This window comes from Chrysochloris asiatica, unplaced genomic scaffold, assembly GCF_000296735.1.
Source record: "Chrysochloris asiatica unplaced genomic scaffold, ChrAsi1.0 scaffold00096, whole genome shotgun sequence".
Lineage (NCBI taxonomy): Eukaryota > Metazoa > Chordata > Mammalia > Afrosoricida > Chrysochloridae > Chrysochloris > Chrysochloris asiatica.
Genome location: NW_006408614.1, coordinates 3,348,796 through 3,369,920, shown reverse-complemented (window position 1 = coordinate 3,369,920; position 21,125 = coordinate 3,348,796). Strand labels below are relative to the sequence as shown.

Below are 21,125 nucleotides of genomic sequence, written 5' to 3'. Positions count from 1 at the left end.
CCATCACCTTCTTCCTCTTCCTCCTCCTCCTCCCCACCTTCTTCCTCTTCCTCGTCTACCTCATTGTCAGCCTCCTGTTCCCCATTTTCCTCGTTCTCCTCGACAGAAAACACACCAGGTCATTAACCCACAAGGCAAGTTGTCCACCCCTAGGCACCCCTTCTTTTCCATTCTTCCCGAATCTAGCTCAGGTCACTAAGAGACCTTCCACCAACAACCCCAAAGATCCAATAGGAGCCTTTAATATCCTAGGAATTGGCCAAAGACAGTTCAACACCAATGGAAGGAACCCCTAGGAGTCCTGAACAAGGAGGGCACTCACAGCGTTCCCATTAGCGGGTGCGTCTCTTCCATTTTCTGTTTCCTCCACAACCTCCTTCTTCTCCTTCAAGTCCTTCAAAAGGGAAGAAAAAACCAGTAAGTGTTTAACAACACGGAAAAGGGACCAACTTGTATGTCTGAGGACGCTGCGAGCTACCAACAAGTGGACCTAGTGGAAGGAGGCCTGAGCAGGGGGCCAGACCACTGCAGAGGTGTTAAGCCCACGTCTGGTGCCTGGACTCCGCCCAATTCCTTAGGCCTAAATACACCGAAATAATAGCCCCAAAGCAGCTACACACGCATTGCAAACTCTCTCCTGCTTCTTAGAAAAAAGAGCCATCCATGTGGCAGGCACCACAGTCCTAAACCCGTCTGGCCAGGCAGACGAGCCCGGGAACACTTCGCTCTCACACACCCATAGCTAACTTGTTTCTTACAAGCGGAAGCTCCGCCCTCCCACAAGCCCGTCCATAAATAAATAAGGCGATGGAGGGAGAGCCCTGGCGCTGCGGAGAAATCCCCTGGGTGGACTCGCCTGGGAAGGAGATGGGAGGGACTAGCAGGCTGGAAGGCCAACGAGGACTGCCAGAACCCGCGGCAGTCCAAGATTTGCAAGTAGTGCCACATCCCGCCAGCGCCCACATTAGATCGCTGTCCCTGGACACCGCAAGCCGTTGCCTGGCAAAAGGTGCGGGCGCCCCACAGCCTTTGGCTTCCCAGTGCCCAGTGTGGCGCCGCCCCGAGCTCACACCGTCCATCTCACTACGCGCCTCTTTCATTCCCCACCTGCTCGGCCCCAGAGTAGCGCCACCCTAGTCACCCCGTAACTTTTTCCACCAGCACTACTGAAAGCGGCCAGACACCAGGAAACCACGTGGGGCCAAAGACTCGGGAGCCTGTCGGGTCCGATTGCGGAGTCCGAGCTGCGCACTCCCGCCCCCTGGTGGCTGAAGTCCCGAGGAGCGGTGGGGGCGGGGAAGCTGCGATGCGCAGGCGCGTGAGCCCTGCCCGGCGGGCTTTGCGCGCGGATCTTGGTACGCACCGCGCGCGCGGAGCACATGGTACAAGGCTGCCGAAGGCGCCACGACCCCGCGGAGACCCCAGACAGGCGGGCCAGGCCGCGCCTGCACCGCTGAGCCCGCGCGCGCGCCAAACTCCCCGCCTCGTGGCGCCCCCTACCGCCCCCGCCCGTCGCAGACTACCCCTGCATTTGGCGCGCAAAGTAACGCGGGTGGCGCCCTGAAGCCCGCGACACTCAGTCCACAGTCCCCAAGGCTCTTTCGGTGCCGCTCCCGGGAAACCACCTCGTAGGGCACCGAACGCCGAGGCCCGATCCGCCTTCCACGCTGGTTCACGGCTGGACCCAGAGGGAGCCAAGAGAGCCCCTCGCGGGGATCGGGGCCGCGGGTTGTACGCCGCCGGAGGAGTCCCCGGGGGGGACTGCGGGAGGTGACGCCAGGAGCAGTAGGGTTAATAGAACGCCAAGGTGACTCGCGATCATGTCCGCAGGGGCGCAGACAAGGGCCGAAGGGGAGCAAAGCCGATTAGCCTCCGGGCGCTACTCTCCTGTGGGAGCCCCAAACGCGAAGCGGGGCACGGTACCATCTCTGGCGCCGTCACTGCAGCTTTTGTTCGTCCCCCGACTCCCCGGAACGGGGACTCGCGGCGCTGGCGGGCAGCCGCGGGGGGCGCCCATCGTCACCCCGGATCCTCTACTTTCCGTTTCCTCCCCCTCTGGCGCGTGGGCTCGCTGCCGCCTCCGCGGGCCGCGTGCCGCCGGTGAATTATTGCGGGCGGCGGCGGCCCCCGCGCGCTCCCACACCGCCAGGCCCTTCGCACCTCCGCGGCCGCCAGACCTGGCCCCGTCAGGCAGGGCGCGAGACGGGCGCCGGCACCTAACAAAGGGCAGTGCCGCCGGGGATGCCGCCGAAGGCGCCCCCAGAATACCCCTACCAGCCGCCGGCCCCCGCCTACCGCACTTCCGACTCCGACCCGCTCGAGTTTCAAAGTTGCTCCAGTGCGCCCGACAGACCAGCCCGACCCGCTCCCCCCGCCGCGCACACCAGACGCAAACAAGTTCGAGAACCGAGCAGCCAGCCCCGACCTCCTCGCCCGCGCGCTGGCCCTCGGCACGCGCCCCGACGGCGCACGACTGCCCGAGTGCTGCTCGCTCCTTCCCGGACCCGCGCACACAAAGAAGGGACAGGCCGAAGGCCTGGAGCCGGAGCGGCTGGCTCTCGGCGGGAGGGGCAGTAGAGGGCCCCCCGGGCGGTTCGCCCGCCGCGCGCCCAACCTCGCTCCAGCGGCGGCGCGCGGACCCCGAGGGGGCGGGCAGCAAACAGTCTCTCACCTTGGTGGTGATCTCGGAGCTGGTGTCCACAGCCGCGTCTGACATGATGGGGCACGCCGGTGATCCGATAGAGAGAATGACAAAGAATGCAAGAGTTTGGGGACTCTGGCGAGAGAGGTGCCGGAGTCCGCAGCGGCGGAGAAGAAGGAGCGCGGCGGAGGTGGCTGCGGGGAGCAGAGAGCCGGTCCTGGGAACAATGCAAAGATGGCTTTTCAGAGCAGCCAGTGGGGGACTCACGCGGCGCCAGAACCTTTAATATAGATTAGTGGGCGGCGCTCAACCTCCCTTGCGCGAGTACTATTGGCTGGGCGCAGGGAGCGGGCGTTCGCTCATTGGCTTGACTCCGAACAATGGGCAAGCGTGCTTAAAGCGGTAGTGCTTCGGCGTGGTCTGCGCTGCGCAGTCGCCGGCCACACTGTCTTTCAGCCTCAGAGTTTGCTAGGTCTCCGCGGCGTTGAGGCTGCGGGGGAGGTGCGCGAGGGCGCGCTCCTGCCGCGCGCTCCCGCGCTGTTTTGCTAGGGCTGCTGACGCAGAGACCCAAAGCGCGGCAAAGCTGCCCGCCCCGCCCCGCCCCCAGCTGCTCGGAAGGAGGGGGAAGGCCAGGGGGGTGCTGCGGGCGCACGACGGCTGCCAGCGGGGGGAGGGGAAGGACCGGGTGCTGGGCTGCGCTGGTCCCGGGCGGCGCCCCTCCCGATCCGCGGACTTGCCCGCCCACCGCGCCAGGACACCTTCCACCAAAAAACTGTCCCAGGGCAAGTAGGCGGAAGCCCCACGACGATTGGCGAGGTCGCGAGGCCGAGGCCAGCGCATCTGGGCCTCCCCGTCCTTTCCCACCATCCGGGTGCGCCGAGTCCCCGGGGAAGTTCACTCCAGTTGCCCACCACTGCCCCAGCATCCGCCTCTTGAACCCTTCGACGAGCGGGCACCGGGCCAAGCACACAGACATTCATGTCCCATTATGGGGGAAGGGAAACTTCGAGGGCTGGTGTGGGCTCCTGCCTTCGAGCAGGGCAGCTCGGGTTCCTCGCGTGGAGTAGCGGTGTCCGCACCTTTGGACCTTGGGCAGCCTCGACCCAGGAGTTCAGTGCCGTCGTGACAGCCTCCTTCCAAGGCTGCACCCGGTTATAAAATAACCCACCCCACTTCGGGGCTGCGAGGGTCACTTGAGCTATAGTGTGAGGTTATCGGAGGAAACACTCATCACTTTCACTCGTTGGACGAGTCCTTCGAAGGCACCTTGAAATCTGGGACGCCATTTCAAGAACCACGCGGACCCCCGAGATGGGGGCCATCGAGATGCCACACTCAACATGGCGCCGGACTCTGCAAACGTGCAGTGACGTGGCGCTCAAACCCATGCAGAGTACCTAAAAACCGTAGCTTACACTATCCTTATCGACACCGCGCTTGGTTGTCTAACAATGAAACAAACCGTGTGGGAAGAAAGATAAGAATTAGTGGGAAGAGAGCCCGATAAAATACTTCATGCCACACACAAGATGGCAGCAGATCGCGTTCGTCTCTGTCTTGCCAGAAGGGGGCGCCCGACACGGAAGGCGGGACTCCGGAGAAACGAGCGCTCACTGGCTGAGAGTGGCGGGCGAACACAAAGTTGACGCTTTGCGTCCTACTATTGGCAGGTCCAGCTGTCTCTCTCTTGGGGCCACCGATCTGGGAATCGAGAAAACCCGGAGTCTGGGATTGTAGGAAGAGGACGGATACCCAGGCCAGTGAGGCTTGGAGGCAGGGACGAAAGAAGAAACTGAGTCACCCTTCTTGGGTGGTCCGGGCGAGCTGGCCCCATTCTCACTGCGAAGCTCCTTTGCTGGGCTTACCAAGTCCTCTCCCATCTCCCACGGAGTCCGGGGGCCCCCGGGTCTGATCCCCTCCCGCTCTTTCTGCCCCGCACGCGCCAGGCCCGCATCCTCGTCACATCTACCAATCTAGCCGCTGTGGAGGCTCTCCCGAGCGGCTCCCAGTCCTTTGGCCAGAAGAAATGTGAAGCAGGTGCTAGACAGAGCGGGGGCGCCGCGCCACCTCCCGCCGCCCGAAGGTCCCCATCCTGTCCTGGATGCGGGGCTGTGGAGGGAAGGGGCACCCGCCGGTCCCAGGCTTGCCCGCGCGGGAGGAGGCGCCCCAATGGCAGGAGGTGGGCTCCCCAGGGTGAGCGCGCGCCGGTCCGAGGGACTCACAGTGATGTCCCTGAGGACCACGCGCTCCAACTCTTTGTTCGGTCCCCTCCTCCCTCCTGCCCATGAGCCGCCTTCGTTGGGGCCGCCCTCCGCCCAGACGAGGAGAAGGGGCACCCAGGCCACCGCGACCCCCTCCTTTTGGTCACATCCTCAGTGGTGGGTGGTCTCTGCGGCACAGCGCGGTAAATCCGGCCCGGCCAGAGCGCCTTTTGCCTGAGGGGCTTGTTAAATTCTGATTCCCCTCGAGGGGGATCATTCAGTTCGCAAAACCCGGATCCAGTAAACTCAGTCTGCGCTTCATCCAGACGGACTGAGTCTTCTTCCCAGTCTGGAAGTCAACTACCTTTGTCTCCACATCTGAAAAATGGACCTGATCTTCTGGATTCTTCCAGAATGGGGCGGGGGAGGCCAAACAACCCGGAGGAGTTAGCTGGGTGTGAATTTCCCTCGAACAACTGCTTTGCCTGATCTGGTTCCCAGACAGCTGGCTCTGTGAGAGTGTGGGGGAGGGGAAGACCCATCCATGCCCACCTGGTTCTGGAATCACCCCTTACATCCAGCAAGCACTCACATGAGCGTCTGCTGTCTGTATACAAGGCAGTGAGCCTCTACTTGAAACAGTTTCGTTTATTCTCTCTACCTTACAAAGTGGATAAGACAATTACTGCTTGAGTCTTGTGAAATTGATGGTCATAAGAAAATTGTAGTCATATAAAATTGTAGGTCAAAGCCAATTGAATATCAGCAAATGTGTCGGTTTAACCCATAATATGCTATAACATCTTCCCTTTCAACACGGCAAAAAGGCAGACCAAGGGACTTGGAGTTAAAATCCTAGCATCAAGGAATCTGTGTTGTTAGAGAAGACTGGGAGTGGAGGTCTGCACCTTCTCATTCAGGAATCTGCTCTTAAGTGGTCCAATTGAGTCTGCCAGGAAGCGCTTCATTCCTCAGCGCCAAACAACTCCCTGTTTCCCTGGCTGTTTCTGAATTGAACTGTTCTTACCCTTACCGTCTCCTTTCATTTTTACTGTTTTTGCTGCTAATCTAGAGGCAAAGACCCCAAGATGGGCTGGTGTGCCCCTGGCTAGCCAGGCTGCCAGGCCTGGGTGTGTTCATAGCCAGAGGTGTGCTAGACTTAAATTATCACTGCCCTAAACTAGGGGCCCCAAAGAGCCCCTCCAGGCAAGTTTTGTTTTTTAAGGAATTTGCATCGGGCCACCTCTGGGCCTCCCACAAACTCTTCAGTTGGGCCATAGGCCTGTCCCTGCCTAGCTGAGTCACATTTATGTCACCTTATGTCTGACCCTGGGGGCATTTTAAGATTGCAGCTCCCTGCTTCTAAACTTCCAACTTATTCCTTATCGGTTAACTCACAATCCTGCTTGATTCCGAAAAGATCAGAAATCAAAAAACCCCAAATGCAGTGCCACTCAGTGAATTCGGACTCAGCGACCCTGTAGAACTGCTTCCCAGGGTTTCTGAGGCTGTAAAGCTTTATGGGAGCAGATGGCCGCATCTTTCTGCCACAGAGCAGTTGGTGGGTTCAAACTGCTGATTTTGTGGTTAGCAGCCTAATTCATAACTACACCGCCAAGACTCAAACTAGAAGGAAAATAAATGCTGGTTACCATTGTCTGGGTTCAAATCCCAGCTCTGCTACACCCTAGCTGTGTGCCGTTGAACGCGTGACTTCTTCACCAGTTACAAAGCAAAATGGGAACACCACTAACATTTCCAAGGTGGCTGTGGAAACTACTTCAGGAGTTCAAAGACATCAAGTACACAAAGCAATAGCGCCTGGCAACAGCCTAGCAAATCGGTGTTGTTTATGGGACCCCATTTTCCATCTGAACCAAAGTGGCTTGGTTTTATAGTGTGTCCAGGACTCTGGACCAAAGAAGGCAAGGTCTCCAGCAAATTCCTCCTGGAGAAAGGAAGGCATTGGCCTAGCTGAGTTTCCGAAAGCCCAAGGGGCTTGGCGCCTCACTCCCACCCCCAGCCTCAGAGGAATGAGAATCTGGGAGGCAGCTGGAGTGAAGTAGGCCCCCATAAATTCCTGCCTTCCCACCGGTTGGAAACTCAGGAGTTTCAGGCTGTGGTTTCCTTGTTCAGCCATAAGGACCTGGGGACCTGCCAGAGGCCTTCCAACTCTCCCTACTTGCTGTGCTGAGCCCTGGAGGGGTTGTGTAAAGCATAACCCCTTCCCAGGTCTGCTCCCTGGCCAGCAGGTCTGGACCTGCCAATCCTCCTAGGGAGTGGGGCCCCAGACACCCCAGGACGCTTCTATCCAGCCTGGAGAGGACCAGGGACCTGTCAGTTGACATTTGAGGCCTGTGGGTCCCTGATGCCGGACTAAGTTAGAAGCCTGGGGGCCGGCGGGGGCATGTGTGTGCAGCAGGCATGGATGGCTCAGAACTTCTTCAGTTCTCACCTCCCAGTGCCCCTTGGGTACCTCAGGACCCCCCTGCCTGCATGTCCCCTTCCTGGCCCCTCTTCCCTCATCCTCCATTAGTGCATCTATTTGCATAACTCTAGCTCCAGGGGTGTTTTGCTGAGGCTCTAGTTACTACTTACAGTTTGAGTGTGGGTGGGCCCAGCCTTGGGGTGGCTGGGCCCAGGGGCCAGTTAGGGAGGCAAGTGTGTGAGCACACACCTGGCCTCCCTCAGCAAAGCCTGTGACAGCATTTCTCCTGAATAAAGATTAAACACCTGTCTGTGACTGAAGAGCAAGCTCCACCACACCTGTCCCTTCCTCCCTGTTGAAGGAACCCTGCCCCATGAGGGACCCAACAAGACCAGGAACCGTGGCTGAGAGTCGCTGTGCCCTGGACCAAAAGCCCAGCCCAGTGAAGCTCCAAATTCAGGAGAGGCAGACTGTGTGTCATTCTGGAATTTAGTCTTCCCTTGTCTCTTCATCAGAGATGTGCCCAGGGTGACCTGTAAAACCCGCCAACATTTGCCTGGGACAGAGAATTTCCCAGAACACACAGTGCTGCAAACTCCCAGGAAAAGCAGGACGAGCTAGTAAACCCTAGTGGCCCTTACTCAACTGACGAAAGAGTGACGTTTCTGAAGCAATTGATAACCCCCACCAAGTAGAAGGGTCTTTGTGGCCCTCAACCCAGAAAGACCCTCCACCCTGCCTTCTGCTTCTCCTCTCTGTGGAGAAGCCGAAGGACTCTGCTGGAAGGACACAGGGAGCATTTGGTTTGCAGATGGCAGAGCAGAGGGATTGAGGGGCTTAGTGCAGATCACAGAGCAGCAGCTGGTGCACCCAGAATGAGGACCTCCCACACCCTGGGTGGGGAGGAGGGGAGACTCTCAGCTGCCTAGTCAGGGCTCCAGCATAGAGGGTCAGAGAATAAGAGGAAGACCCCCATCGAGATGGATTGGCACAGTGGGAGCAACAATGGGCTCAAACATAATAATTATGAGAATGGCACAGGATATGACAGTGTCTCCTTCTGTTGTACAGAAATTAGAATCAGAACCAATTGGGCAGCACCTAACAAGGATCCCTAAGGAGCTCTGGTAGCGTAGTGGTTATGAATCAGGCTGCGAGCCACAAGGTCAGGGGTTCGAAACTACCAGCTGTTCCGCTGAAGAAAGATCAGGCTTTCTGCTCCCGTAAAGATTTACAGCCTCAGAAACCCTGTACGGGGTCACTTATGAGTTGGAACAACAAGGATCCCTACAAGAAGGGAAGGGGGAAGGCTCAGGCACTTTTCAAAAGCCTTCCCTTCTAGCGGTTTTCTTGGAATCTCATGAAAGGTGGGTAGAGAGGAATAAGGTGCTCAAATGAACAATTCCATAGGACAATCTCAAGATAGGATGCAGCAATATGGCCCAGAACCAAACCTTGCCCAGGAAAGGAAGTTGCTGGCTCCTTTTCTAGGGGAGCGCAGAAGCTCCTACGCCTCACACAGGAGGGCAGCCTGTTCTCCTTGACCAGCAGCTGGGATGACCTGGAAGGGTGGCTGTTTACCCACTCCATTCAGCAGCTTCTTCAGACTCTGCCACTTTCTTATGCTGCTAAGATGCTTACCTTAAAAGCATTGGCCAGATACCTCCCTACCTACTTTGCTGCTGGCAACAGCTCAGGTCACGGGCTAAATGGGAAGAGGAGTATGGCCAGCTCCCAGGGTAAGCACAACATGGACTATTACAGAGCACAAAGGTACGAAGTCCTTGGCCACGACATGTTGTGGAGACTCCGAAGTAGTCATCACTTCAGCATTCATCAGTCTCCATTTGAGCCCTATGTGATATACTGGAAGTTTCCTCAACTAAGATTTTCAGGGTGATAAGATGTGTTCCAGAATGTTCTTCAGTAGTTACCAACACACTTTTTGTTTTATTTACTTTTTACTGTGAATTGAGTGAAGGATTACAGAGCAGACCGTCAGTTTAACATTCAGTGAATCCTATACTTTGCTTCATTACAATGCTTGTGATCCCCTCCATGTACCATCAGTTCACAGTATCTATTCACTTTAACCCTTGCATTTCTCCCTGTGTCTGCCATGGCCTTCATCTTTGCTCTGCCAACCTCCCTCTTGTATATTGCCTGCCCTGTCACCCATGTTAACATGTGTCTACCTTCTAGTCCATGGCCACCACTTAAGTAAGAATAAAGGCTGAATGTGATACAGGGGCATTTCTGATGGGCAATAAAATGTCTGTTTACCTACAGAAACAGATGAAAGGGGAACTAGAATGAATATTAACAAGTGGACCCACATAAAGTAAAAGAACTCTCAAAGCAGAGAGAGGTGACAGTTTAAGAAACGCACTTAACCATGAACTCATGGTTACGTAGAGCGCTCAGCTCCAAGGAAAGCTGTCTCCAGCAATAGTGGGATTCCCAAGCCTTGTCTCCTCAGCTCCAATCTCTCCTTTTTCACGGGGGCCCCCATCAGGGCCAGCTGTGAGAGTCAGGAGTTCTCAAATCTGAAGGGTTTGCCCTTATTCTTGATGGTTCTAAGCAAGTCCTATTGCTCTCCCCACCTCATTCCCATCTTCCTGCATTGAGGAGAGGACATTTCAGGACTGAGCCCAGTGTGGGCAGAGGTCAGGTCTGCTGGTGTCCCTCACTCTGTGTGACTCGACACCTCATTTGTCCAGCTCTACTTCAACATGATGTGGTGTTTAAATTGCTCTGGAGCAAATAGGACTGGGCCTGATGTTCCAGTAAGCCCCCTGGGGTAGGGGCTCACCTCATACCATGGTGAACAAACAGCCTTCAAACAGCTATACTGTCTGATTACCCAATATGCCAGGTAAGCATGAACTGACTCGTGTTGATTTACTAATCTGTAGTGAAGTTTCTGGTGTGGGTTAATGCACCAGACTGCAAAGCCGTTTGAACTGCAATGTCGGTGGTTCAAGCTCACCAGCTGTTCCTCGGAAACTCCATACAGGGTCTCTGTGAGTTGGAACCGACTCGAGGGCACTTCACAATAGTGAAGTTTCACCTTTGGTGACACATCAGAGATGATTCTTCTACATGTTGGTTTGACTGGCATCTGTCTCTCCCAACCCCACAGTACCTTCCTACAGAATCAAAACCTCATTTCTTGTACCCAGTAAAAAAAATATAAGCACAATCTGACTTGTGCTTACTTACCTGTAGTGAACAGTTTCACATGCTTCTCACCATGCCTTACCTTGCTTATTGGATAACCCGCGTTGTATGTTGCGGGGAGATAGGAAAGAGCTTGGACTCTGGGGTCCAGAAAAGGGCTCAGGAATTGAACCCTGGATGTCCAGTCTCTGTGTTTGAATGGCGGTAACTCAGAGACCAGGGCTGACTAGAAGGACCAGGATATGATGGGGGTAATTTCCAGAGCAAGTAGGGCTTGTCAAGACTCCCCACCCCCTCCCAAAGCAAAGGTAAAATACTAGGGGAGTGAGCAGGGGGTGCCGGTAGGAGAGGCTCAGGGGTGGAGACTGGGAGAGCACAGGCTGGGAGGGGTGAGAAAAGGGCGGCCCTCTGTCCCAAAGATGCAGGGACAGTCCAGCTGTGTTCTTCCTCCTGGGCACAGAGCTGCAATCCTGACACATCTGGATGTGAGGGTAGAAGGACCCCCGTGGAGTGGAGCTCCTGATGACTGAACGTGCTCTGGGACAGATGCCAGATGCGCTCAATCCTAGGAGCCTTGTAGCTGGCCCCACAAGAGGGGAAAAAGACACAGACCGGACGTGTGTCACCAAAAATCATAGTAAGCGGCAGAGCTGTCATTTGAACCCAGAGCCCCGCGTACAACCAATGACACCTGAGTCAGAGCTACTGCCCCATCTTCCAGGAACCTCAGGGTTCATCTGCCTACCCCATCCTCAGTCTGGACAGCCAAGGTCTCATCTTTCCTCTGTCAATTGACCCCAAAACCAAAACCAAACCCAGTGGCATCGAGTGTCTGTAGGACAGAGGAGAATGGCCAATAGGGCTCCTGAGACTGTTGTCATCTTTACTAGAGCAGATTGCCACCGACCCGTGGGTTTGAACCACTAACCTTTCAGTTAGCAGCCAAGCGTTTAATCACTGTGCCACCTGGGATCCTATGTTGATTGATAGATAACAGGGTTTTAGTCTCACAGATTGAGGCCTTCATTCCCCCTCGCCCCCACCCACAGAGCCTCCTCTCAGGCTGCATGACAGTGGGGTGGGGTGGGGTGGGAGGGCTTCCAGATAGGTGATTTCTGGTTGTGAGGAAAAGATTTTTCCAGTAGGTTCTAGAAGGGAGTGCATTTTGCAATTGCTTGTCGCCAAGGGCTCACCAGAAAGCCCACTAAATGCTAAGTGCTCCCAGGGTGATCGGTGGAGCGTTTTAATGGCATCAGTAGACAATTGGTAACATCTGCCTTGAACATTTTTCCAGACGAACATTTACCATGGGCCTGAGAGTCCGGCATTGCACAATGTTCCTTTATGGAGGCCCACAGGACAAGAGTCTCTTGCACCTCAACATGAGCAGGGCAGTGTGACTTGCTGGTTAGGAGCATTATCTTAGACTGCCTGAGTCGTTTCCCCAGTGGTCACCACTCCTGTTGGGGACAGGGGTGGGACAAGAGCCAGTGGACCAGGGTCTCTTACCTGCCTGTGGAATGGAGCTCTGAGTCCATAGATAAGAATCGAATCTCATGAGCCTCAGTTTGCTAATCAGTAAAATGGGAATCCTAACAACCATCTCCTAAAGGCCCAAACTGTGGTCTACTACTAAATGCATCAGTTCTTCCTTAGTCAAACGATTATGATGTTGGTGAAAAGGATTGAATGTACCATGTTGTTGTTAATTACCATCTGTTGTGTTCTGACTATAGTGACCTTGTAGAGGGCTTCCCAGGAGAGGCTGGTGAGTTTGAACTGCCAACCTTGCAGTTATTAGGCCAGTGTTATCCTACAGCGTCACACCGGGACTCCTAATGTATTATGAACTGCTAGAAAAACAAATCTGTCTTGTTGTGGTTAAAGGTGTGTGTGTGTAAAGATTCAACAAAGTTTTTGATGAATACCGGCTCTTTTATTACCAGAAAGAGCTGGGCTTTACTGGTTTCACTTTTTCCTTAGAGACTAACTCCAAGTTCCTCTCTGTCTTGGTGATTGGGAGGCTCAGCACCAACCTTGAGGCGCACCTCTGGATTCTACAGCACACCCCAAGGTTGGTGGAGCAAACCCTTTCCTGCCCCATGTCTCACTATAAGTCCCTGGGTGGTTCAAATGACTAAATGTTCAGCTAATAACCATAAAAATTGGCAGTTCAAATCCACCCAGAGGTGCCTTTGAAGAAAAGCCTGGTGATCTTCTGAAAGGTCACAGTCATTAATAACCTATGCAGCACAGCTGTGCTCTGTCACACACGGGGTTTCCGTGAGTTGGAATCAACTCCCCAGCAACTGGTTTGGTTGGGTTTTTAATTATTATTCCTTTAGGCCAACTACTTATGTTGTCCCTATTAACTCTTTAGTTAGGAGCCCTGATGGCATAGTGAATTCAGTGGTGTGCTGGTAACCTAAAGGTCAGTGGTTCAAACCCACTAGCCACTCCTCAGAATCTCTGTGAGACAGTTCGACTCTGTCCTGTGGGCTCATTATGAGTTGGATTCGACTCTTGGGCCATGGGATGGGTTCTGCAGGTATTTCTGTGAACTCTATCATTGAGCTACGTGGTAATCAATCAAGCAAACTCAAGCACTTTATGCTTGAAGTGTTTTCTCACAAGCTACGTCAGTTAAACGTAATACCAACTAAGGCAGATGTTTTGGATTCTTACAGTTGTCTGTAACAAAGTACCACAAACAACAGGACTTCATTTTTTCAGTCTTTAGGTCGGAAGTCACAAATGAAGCAGCAGCAGCAGGACCGTGGCCCCTTCGAAGTCTTTGTCCCCTCCCTAACTTCTAGTGGCTGCCCACAGTCCTCCGCATTCCAGGACCTGTAAGGGCATCACTCCTATCTCTGCCTACATGTCACATGACGCTCCCCAAGTGGTTGCTACCAGTCAGAACCAAACTGCCATCTAACCTAACAACAAGGTAAAATAAAGACACCAGTCAAGGCTCACCCTAATCCAACATGTCTTCATTTTAACTTGATTCTCTCTTCAAGACCCTGTTTCTAAGTAGGTCACATTCACAGGTACCAGGGTTTAGAAGTTAAACACAGCTTTTTGGGAGACATAATTCATCTACTAAGGTAGGCGTCCCATTTGAAAGGAGAAAATCAAGCTTCTCAGAGTTGAGGTGGACGTTTCTCTTTGCTCCATCCTGGCTCCTTAAATGACTTGACCTTCACTTTCAGAGTCCTTCCAGCCCCTGCCCTCTAACCCTTCCTAGACAGGGCTTGGTGGTCCTGCCCCTTCACTTCCCCTTATCAGACTTGCCTTTTGAGGGACTTTCTAAGATGGTCAAGTTGATACCAGTATAAGGATAAGTGAAAAACCAGCCCCTCCCCTCCACTAAGACTTAGAGGCACACAGTCCCTTCCACCAAACAATTGGTGGTGTTTCTGCCTCCAACCAAATCATTACATCAGTGACTTGGACTCAGCACTTTCCTAGAATGATCGTGTGCCAGGAGGGCCAGCACACTGACTGACCCTGGGTGCACAATGGCTCAACAGTCCCCAGGAAAAAGGGCAGAAATGCTGACTACCATCCGCCCCCACCCCCACCCCCACCCCAGGGCGTCTCTGTCCCTTTCTGGAGAGGATCGTGGCTGCTGAGGTAGTAACCCTGGAGGGTGTAACAATCCCTGTGGAATTTGGAGAAGGAGTCCCTTTAAAACTCTGTGCTCAGAGGGACTAGGCCCTTCTGAGGGTCCCAGGTGGGCCCTTGTGAGTCTGAACTCCAGAATGAAGAGGAGCCCTGGTGGCATCATGGTTAAAGCACTCCACTGCCGATTGAAAGGTTGGTGGTTCAAACCCACCAGCCACTCCTCTGAAGAGAGAAGCGGCATTGTGGATAGGTTCTGTTGAATCGGTTCCGACCCATAGTGAACCCTTGTACAACAGAAGGAAACACTGCCCTGTCCTGTGTCATCCTCACTGAGGGTCTGACCCTGTACTTTATCAAGCAGGATGTCCTCTGTGTCATTAAGGACTCGACTCAGAGGACACAGCTCTGTCCTAGTCCTATTCTGAGTGCCTTCCAACATGAGAGGCTAGTCTTCCAGCACTATTAGACAATGTTCTGTTGCTATTCATAAGCGTTTCAGTGGCCACATTTTTTTCCCCCAAAGTTGCTTGCTACATTCTCCTTCCTAGTCTCGAAACTCCACGGAAACCTGTTCGGCATGTATGACCCGACTGGGATTTGAAATGCCGGTGGCATAGCGTCCAGCATCACAGCGGCATGCAGACCAGCACAGGTGGACCAAGCCAGAAAGATGACAGTCCAGGAAGCCTATGGACAGTTCTGTGGGGTCACTGTGAGTCACGTGGACTTAATGGCGGTGGCTGGGTTTGGCAGGATGAAGCCAGAGATTGTGAGCTTAGCCAGGTCTCATGGTTGTACTCATTACAAAGAAATATCAACAATCTTCCTCTCTTACTGATTTTCAAGAAAAGGAGACAGTGGTCTTAGTGCCAATGTCACCTGGCTCTGTCCTGAGGCCACCAGGGGCTCTTGCTGTATCTGATCAGGGACTCACTGACCCCATGTTGCCCTGTGCTCTTGTCCCAAACTCCCAAGAGAAATGACTTCTGAGGCTCCCAGGCCAGCACCTCTGTGAGTTCAAGCGTGCTTGTTGGGGTGGGGTGGGGGTGAGGGCAGCTCCTGAGTGGCCTGGCCACAGGTTGCCATGTTCATTCGCAAGTCAGCAAATCAGTCAGAATCCAGGGGCTGGCTTTGGCCCACCGACTCCCTGCAAGTCAGAGCACTGGACAGACAGAAGGACCAAATAGCCTCTCCTGACAGGAAAGCAGAGGAGAGTCTGAAACCCCAGGAAATAGGATCGGGCCCATCTGTGATCTCACTCAGACAGAAGCACTGAGCGGCAACTGACAGACAGGTAAGCAGCAGGCACAAAAGAGGCACACAGTAGGTCCACAGCAGGCATGCAGTATGCACACAGTAGGTACAGAGCAGGCATGAAGGAGGCACACAGCAAGCACATAGCAGGCACACAGTAGGTACACAGTAGACACAGCAGGAAGGTAGCAGGCACACAGTAGGAAGACAGTAAGTACACAGTAGGCACACAGTAGGAAGGCGACAGGCACACAGTAGGTACAGGGCAGACACACAGTAGGTACACAGCAATCACACAGTAGGTACACAGTAGGCACACAGTAGGTACACAGCAGGCACACAGCAGGTACACAGTAGTCACACAGTAGGTACACAGCAGGCACACAGTAGATATACACTGAGCAGGCAACAAGCACACAGCAGGCACACAGCAGGCACACAGTAGCTACACAGTAGGTACACAGTGGGCACATATTAGGTACACAGTAGGCACACAGTAGGTACACAGTGGGCACATATTAGGTACACAGTAGGTACACAGTGGGCACACAGCAGGCACAAAATAGGTACACAGTAGGCACACAGTAGGTACACAGTAGGCACACAGTAGGTACACAGCAGGCACACAGTAGATATACACTGAGCAGGCAACAAGCACACAACAGGCACTCATGAGGCTCACAGGCATGCAGCAGGCACTCAGCAGACAAGTCACAAAGCAGACACATAGTAGGCATACAGCAGACACGCAGCAGGCATGTTGCTGGTCTTCACCCAACTTCTCTGCTCTTCTGTGAGACAGGCCCTTCCCAGTCTCTCCACATCCTGATATCTATATTGCACATGTACTACACACATGACCATGAACATACATCCCATGTCGGATGACATGTTTCCAAATGTGTGTTGGTGCATGTGCCTGTGAAGCAGACATTCAGAGGCACAGAGCTGTAGGGGCAGGGGCGTTTGGTTTATCCTTTGTTCTGTATTTTTAACTTTTCAAATTGTAAGGCCTTTAGAGAACACTGAGGGGCTAAAGGAGTGGAGTCCTGGTGTGGTGCTGTAGGATAAGCACTGGGCTGCAAGGGCGGTTTGAATTGCAAGGTTGACAGTTCCAACTCATCAGCCCCTTGTCAGAAACCCTTTACGGCAGGCATCACTATGAGTCAGAACTGACTCAACAGCATTTTACAATAACCACAACACCAGGGGTGAGCATGAAAGAGGGAGGAAAAAACAAAACCAAACCTATTGCCATCCCGTCTAATTCAAACTCATAGCAACGCTATGGGCTAGAGGAGAGCAGATCCACAGGGTTTCCAAGGCTGTAAGATTTACAGAAGCAGGCTGCCACATATTTCTGCTGTGGAGCGGCTGGTGGGTTCAAACGGTTGACCTTTCTGTTAGCAGCTAAGCATGATAAACACTGAGCCAGAAGGACTCCTTAGGAGTGGAACTCAATACTTAAGAGACACTGAAATTTTATGTTAAGGTGATAGTATATTTCATGGATAGAAAAAGATGATGTTTGTGCAACATGAAAATGATGTCACTGAAGTATACCTGTGAAGACTAAGAAAATATCAAATGTTTTATTGTATGGTTTTGTTGTTAAGTATTATCTAGTCGGTTCTGACTCACAGAGACCTTGTATAGGGTTTCTGAGGAGTGGCTGGTGAGTTTGAACTGCTGACCTTTCAGTTCAATCTGACCTTACAGTCCAATACTTTATCCTAGGTTTCAAAAAAGTTCAGGGAAAAATTCCATAATTTTTCATTCCATTTTTCCATGAACTTTTTAAAGCCCCCTTGTACATACATACATATGCCACAACATAAAAAAAAATATATATATATATGCTTGTTGTTAAGTGTTGTCAAGTTGGTTCTGACTCATAGCAACCCTGTATAGGGTTTTCAAGGAGCAACTGGTGGATTGACAGACAATTTGGTTAGCAGTCCACAGCTTATCCTATAACCCACACCAGTATTCGTATATATATGTAAACATCCACACACAGATTCCCCGGCCTGCTCAGCATCTGGTCACAGAGGTTCACAAGGTCCACGCTGAGTGTCCAGAGGGCATAGCGGTGAATCCAGAGGAGACAGAGCATGACCTCTGCCTGCGGAGGTGCTTCCAAGCAGGGGCTTCAAAGACGTAGCACACTGCTCTGGGAAGAGCTGCCAGCTTTGGGGCTTGCCCACAGCCTGGCCCTATGTTCTGAGGGTCTGGAGGCCCAGGTCTCACCTGGCTCTTCCACCTCCCTGCCCCCAACCCTTTCTGACAACAGGGTCCTCCCTCCATCCCGCATCCTCACCCCAGATCAAGTCCATGGACTTCCAGGGTACCTTTGTTTCCTGATCAAAACAAAAACACAATCAAAGCAAATCAAACATTCACACAAGTAAGAATGTAGCTTCTCTGGTGACAATGGACGCTTAGATCCAGTGGCAATTTTTGGTCCAAACGTTTTCTGACGTTTCAGAATCACCTAAGCTCAAGAACAGAAAAGGGCTAGGAGACAACCTAGTCCTACACCCCGGCCCAGGAGGTAGGATCCCTTCATAAGCCCCCAATGGGAGCCACTAGTATCAACTGAATACCTGTGCACAGAGCTAAGCACACACAATGACGCATGCCCCCCAAGGCACGCTGCAGACAGAAATGCCTGCTTCTCCTCATTGGCCATCAGCACCAGGTGGCCTCCCCTCCAGCCCAGCTTCCTTCCAGTCCCCCCACCTCCTGCCTGGAACATGGCATTTCTGGCCATGGTCAACCCAGTAGGCTTGGGACTGTTGAAATGAGTGTGTGTGTGTGGGGGGGGGGGGGGGCGGTTGTTTCCACCTCACTATGTGTTTTAGGAAAAACCTTCTTTGAAGTTCATTTTCTTCCTGTGAAGGTGGTAATGGGACACACACACAAAAACCCTCAGCTCTGCAGATGCTATTTATTATAATGCCCCATTTGAAAGCAATAACAGAGCGACACATCTAGGACTGTAGAACAATGAAGGGACATTGTACACACATGGACTAAGGAAGCATCCAAGACGGAGCACCTGAAGCAGGTCCCCCGGCAGTGATAACATGCCTTGGGACGACGTTCCTGCATAGGATAAACACACCTAGTCCTCAAAACCAGCTAGGCCCGGCCATGAGAATGGTGTGGCTCAGAGCCTCAAAACAACCTGCCCGTGGTCACACAGCTTCCAGAACACTGAAGTCAGCTCTTCTGTCTTCAACTTCAAGTCCACCAGCCACTCTTGGGAAGAAAGATGAGGCTTTCTGCTCCTGTAAAGATTTACAGCCTTCAATGCCCTCCAGAACTGTTCTACTTCGTCCTGTAGGGTTGCTGTGAGTTGGAACTGACTCACAGCTGTGGGTTTTGGGGAGTTTGGCCTCAACTTGACAGCAACGGGTTTGGTTTGGCCTCATAGCTGCTCTATTTCACCAGCGAGACCTTGTTGTTGATAGGTGCTCTGGATTTGGTTGGGACTCATAGAGACCCTATCTACGTACAACAGAACAAAACACTGCCTGATCCTGCTCCATCCTCACAATTGTTATATTTGAGTACATTCTTGCTGCCACTGTGCCAACCAATCTCTTTTGGGCTGACCCTCTGACTAGAAGCTGTCAATAATAGGGGTTAATGAAGAAAAGTCATAAAACAAAACCAAAACACCTGTTGCCATGGTGTTAATTCCAACCCATGGTGACCACGAGTGTTCCAGACTAGGACTCCTAAGGGTTTTCTTGGCTGTAATCATTAAGGAAGGAGCCTTGGTGTTGCAGTGGTTAAGCGCTCAAATGCTAACCCAAGGTCACTAGTTAAAACCCCAAAGCCTCTCCTCATTGCTGATGTCAGTGGATCTTGGCTGAAAGCAGAGAATACCAGAAAGATGGTGGTTGTTGTTGTTGTTGTTACGTGCCATCGAGTCGGTACCGACTCATACTGACCCAATACACAATAGAACAAAACACTGCCTGACCCTGGGACAACCTCACAATTGTTGCCACGCTTGAGCCCGTGGATGCTGCCACTTTGCCAATCAATGTTGCTGGGGGTCTTCCTCTTTTTTCTGACCCTCCACTTTACCAAATATGATACCCTTCTCCAGTGACTGGTCCCTCCTGACAATATGTCCCAAGTATGAGAGACAAAGTTTGGCCATCCAGGCTTCCAAGGAGCACTCTGGCTACACTTCTTCCAACACAGTTCTGTTGGTGCATTTGTCAGCCTATGGCACTTTGACTATTCTCCTCCAACACCGTAACTCAAAAGCATCAATTCTTCTACGGTCTTCCTTATTCACTGTCCAGTGTCACATGCATATGAGGTTATTGAAAATACTATGACTTGGGTCAGGCACACCTTAGTCCTCAAGCTGACATCTTTGCTTTTCAACACTTGAAAAAGGTCTTGTGTAGCAGACTTGCCGAATGCAATACATCAAATGATGTATTTCTTGACTGCTGCTTCCCTGAGTGTTGATAGTTGATCTAACAAGAATGAAGACCTTGACAACTTTAATCTTTTCTCTGTTGACAATAATGTTGTTTATTGGTCTAGTGGTGAGGATTTTTGTTTTCTTCACATTGAGATGTAATCCATACCAAAGGCTGTGCTCTTTGATCTTCATCAGTAAAATATTTTAAGTCCACTTCACTGTCAGCAAGCAAGATTGTATCATCTGCATATCACAAGTTGTTGATGAGTCTTCCTTCAATCCTGATGCCACGTTTTTCTTCATATAACCCAGCTTCTCGGATTATTTGCTCAGTATACAGGTTGAATAAGTAAGGTGGAAGAATACAGCCTTGTCGCACACCTTTCTTAATTTTAAACCATTCAGTGTTCCCATGTTCTGATTGAACAACTGCCTCTTGGTCCTGGTACGGATTCCTCATGGGCACAATTAAGTGTTTCGGAATACTCATACTTCGCAACGTTATCCATAGCTTGTCATGATCCACACAATCGAAAGCCTTTGCATAGTCAATAAAGCACAGATAAACAACTTTCTGTCATTCTCTGCTTTCAGCCAAGATCCATCAGACATCAGCAATGATATCCCTTGTTCCATGGTCTTTTCTGAATCCGGCTTGAATCTCTTGGAAGTTCTCTGTCAATGTACGTTTGCAATTGTTTCTGTATTACCTTTAGTAAAACTTTACTTGCATGGGATATCAAACAGATTGTCCGGTGATTTCCGCATTCCGTTGGGTCACCTTTCTTTGGAATGGGCACAAATAAGGATCTCTTCCAATCAGTTGGCCAGAGAGTTGTCTTCCAAATTTTTTAGCATAGATGAGTGAGTGCCTCCTGTGCTGCCTCACTTTCTTGAAAGATTTAAATTTTTATTCCATCAATTGCTGATGCCTTGTTCTTTGCCAGTTCCTTCAATGAACCTTGGACTTCCTCCTTCAGTATCATTGGCTCTTGATCATATGCTACCTCTTAAAATGGTTGAGCATCAACCATTTCAATTTGGTACAGTGGCTCTTTGTATTCCTTCCATTTTCTTTTGATGCTTTCTGCATCATTTAATAATTTGCCTAGAGAATCCTTCAATAACAAAAGTCGAGGCTTGAATTTTTTTCTTCAGTTCCCCAGCTTGAGAAATGATGAGCGTGTTCTTCCTTTTTGGTTTTCTGATGACAGATCTTTGCACATTTTGTTGTAATATTTGACTTTCTCGAGCTAACCTTTGAAATGTTCTGTTCAGCTCTTGGACCTTCTCATTTCCTCCATATGCTTTAGCATCTCTCTGCTGGAGAGCAAGTTTCAG

At 52.0% G+C, this 21,125-nt stretch overlaps 1 long non-coding RNA gene across 1 annotated transcript; it reads right to left on the bottom strand.

The window, feature by feature from the left end:
• LOC102835222 lies at positions 1-2,885 on the bottom strand. The gene is made up of 3 exons (XR_438738.1): positions 2,672-2,885; positions 323-394; positions 1-95 (listed from the first exon to the last, which is right to left on the bottom strand). It is a non-coding gene; the product is annotated as an uncharacterized LOC102835222 (long non-coding RNA).
• Between the last annotated feature and the right edge of the window lie 18,240 nt (positions 2,886-21,125).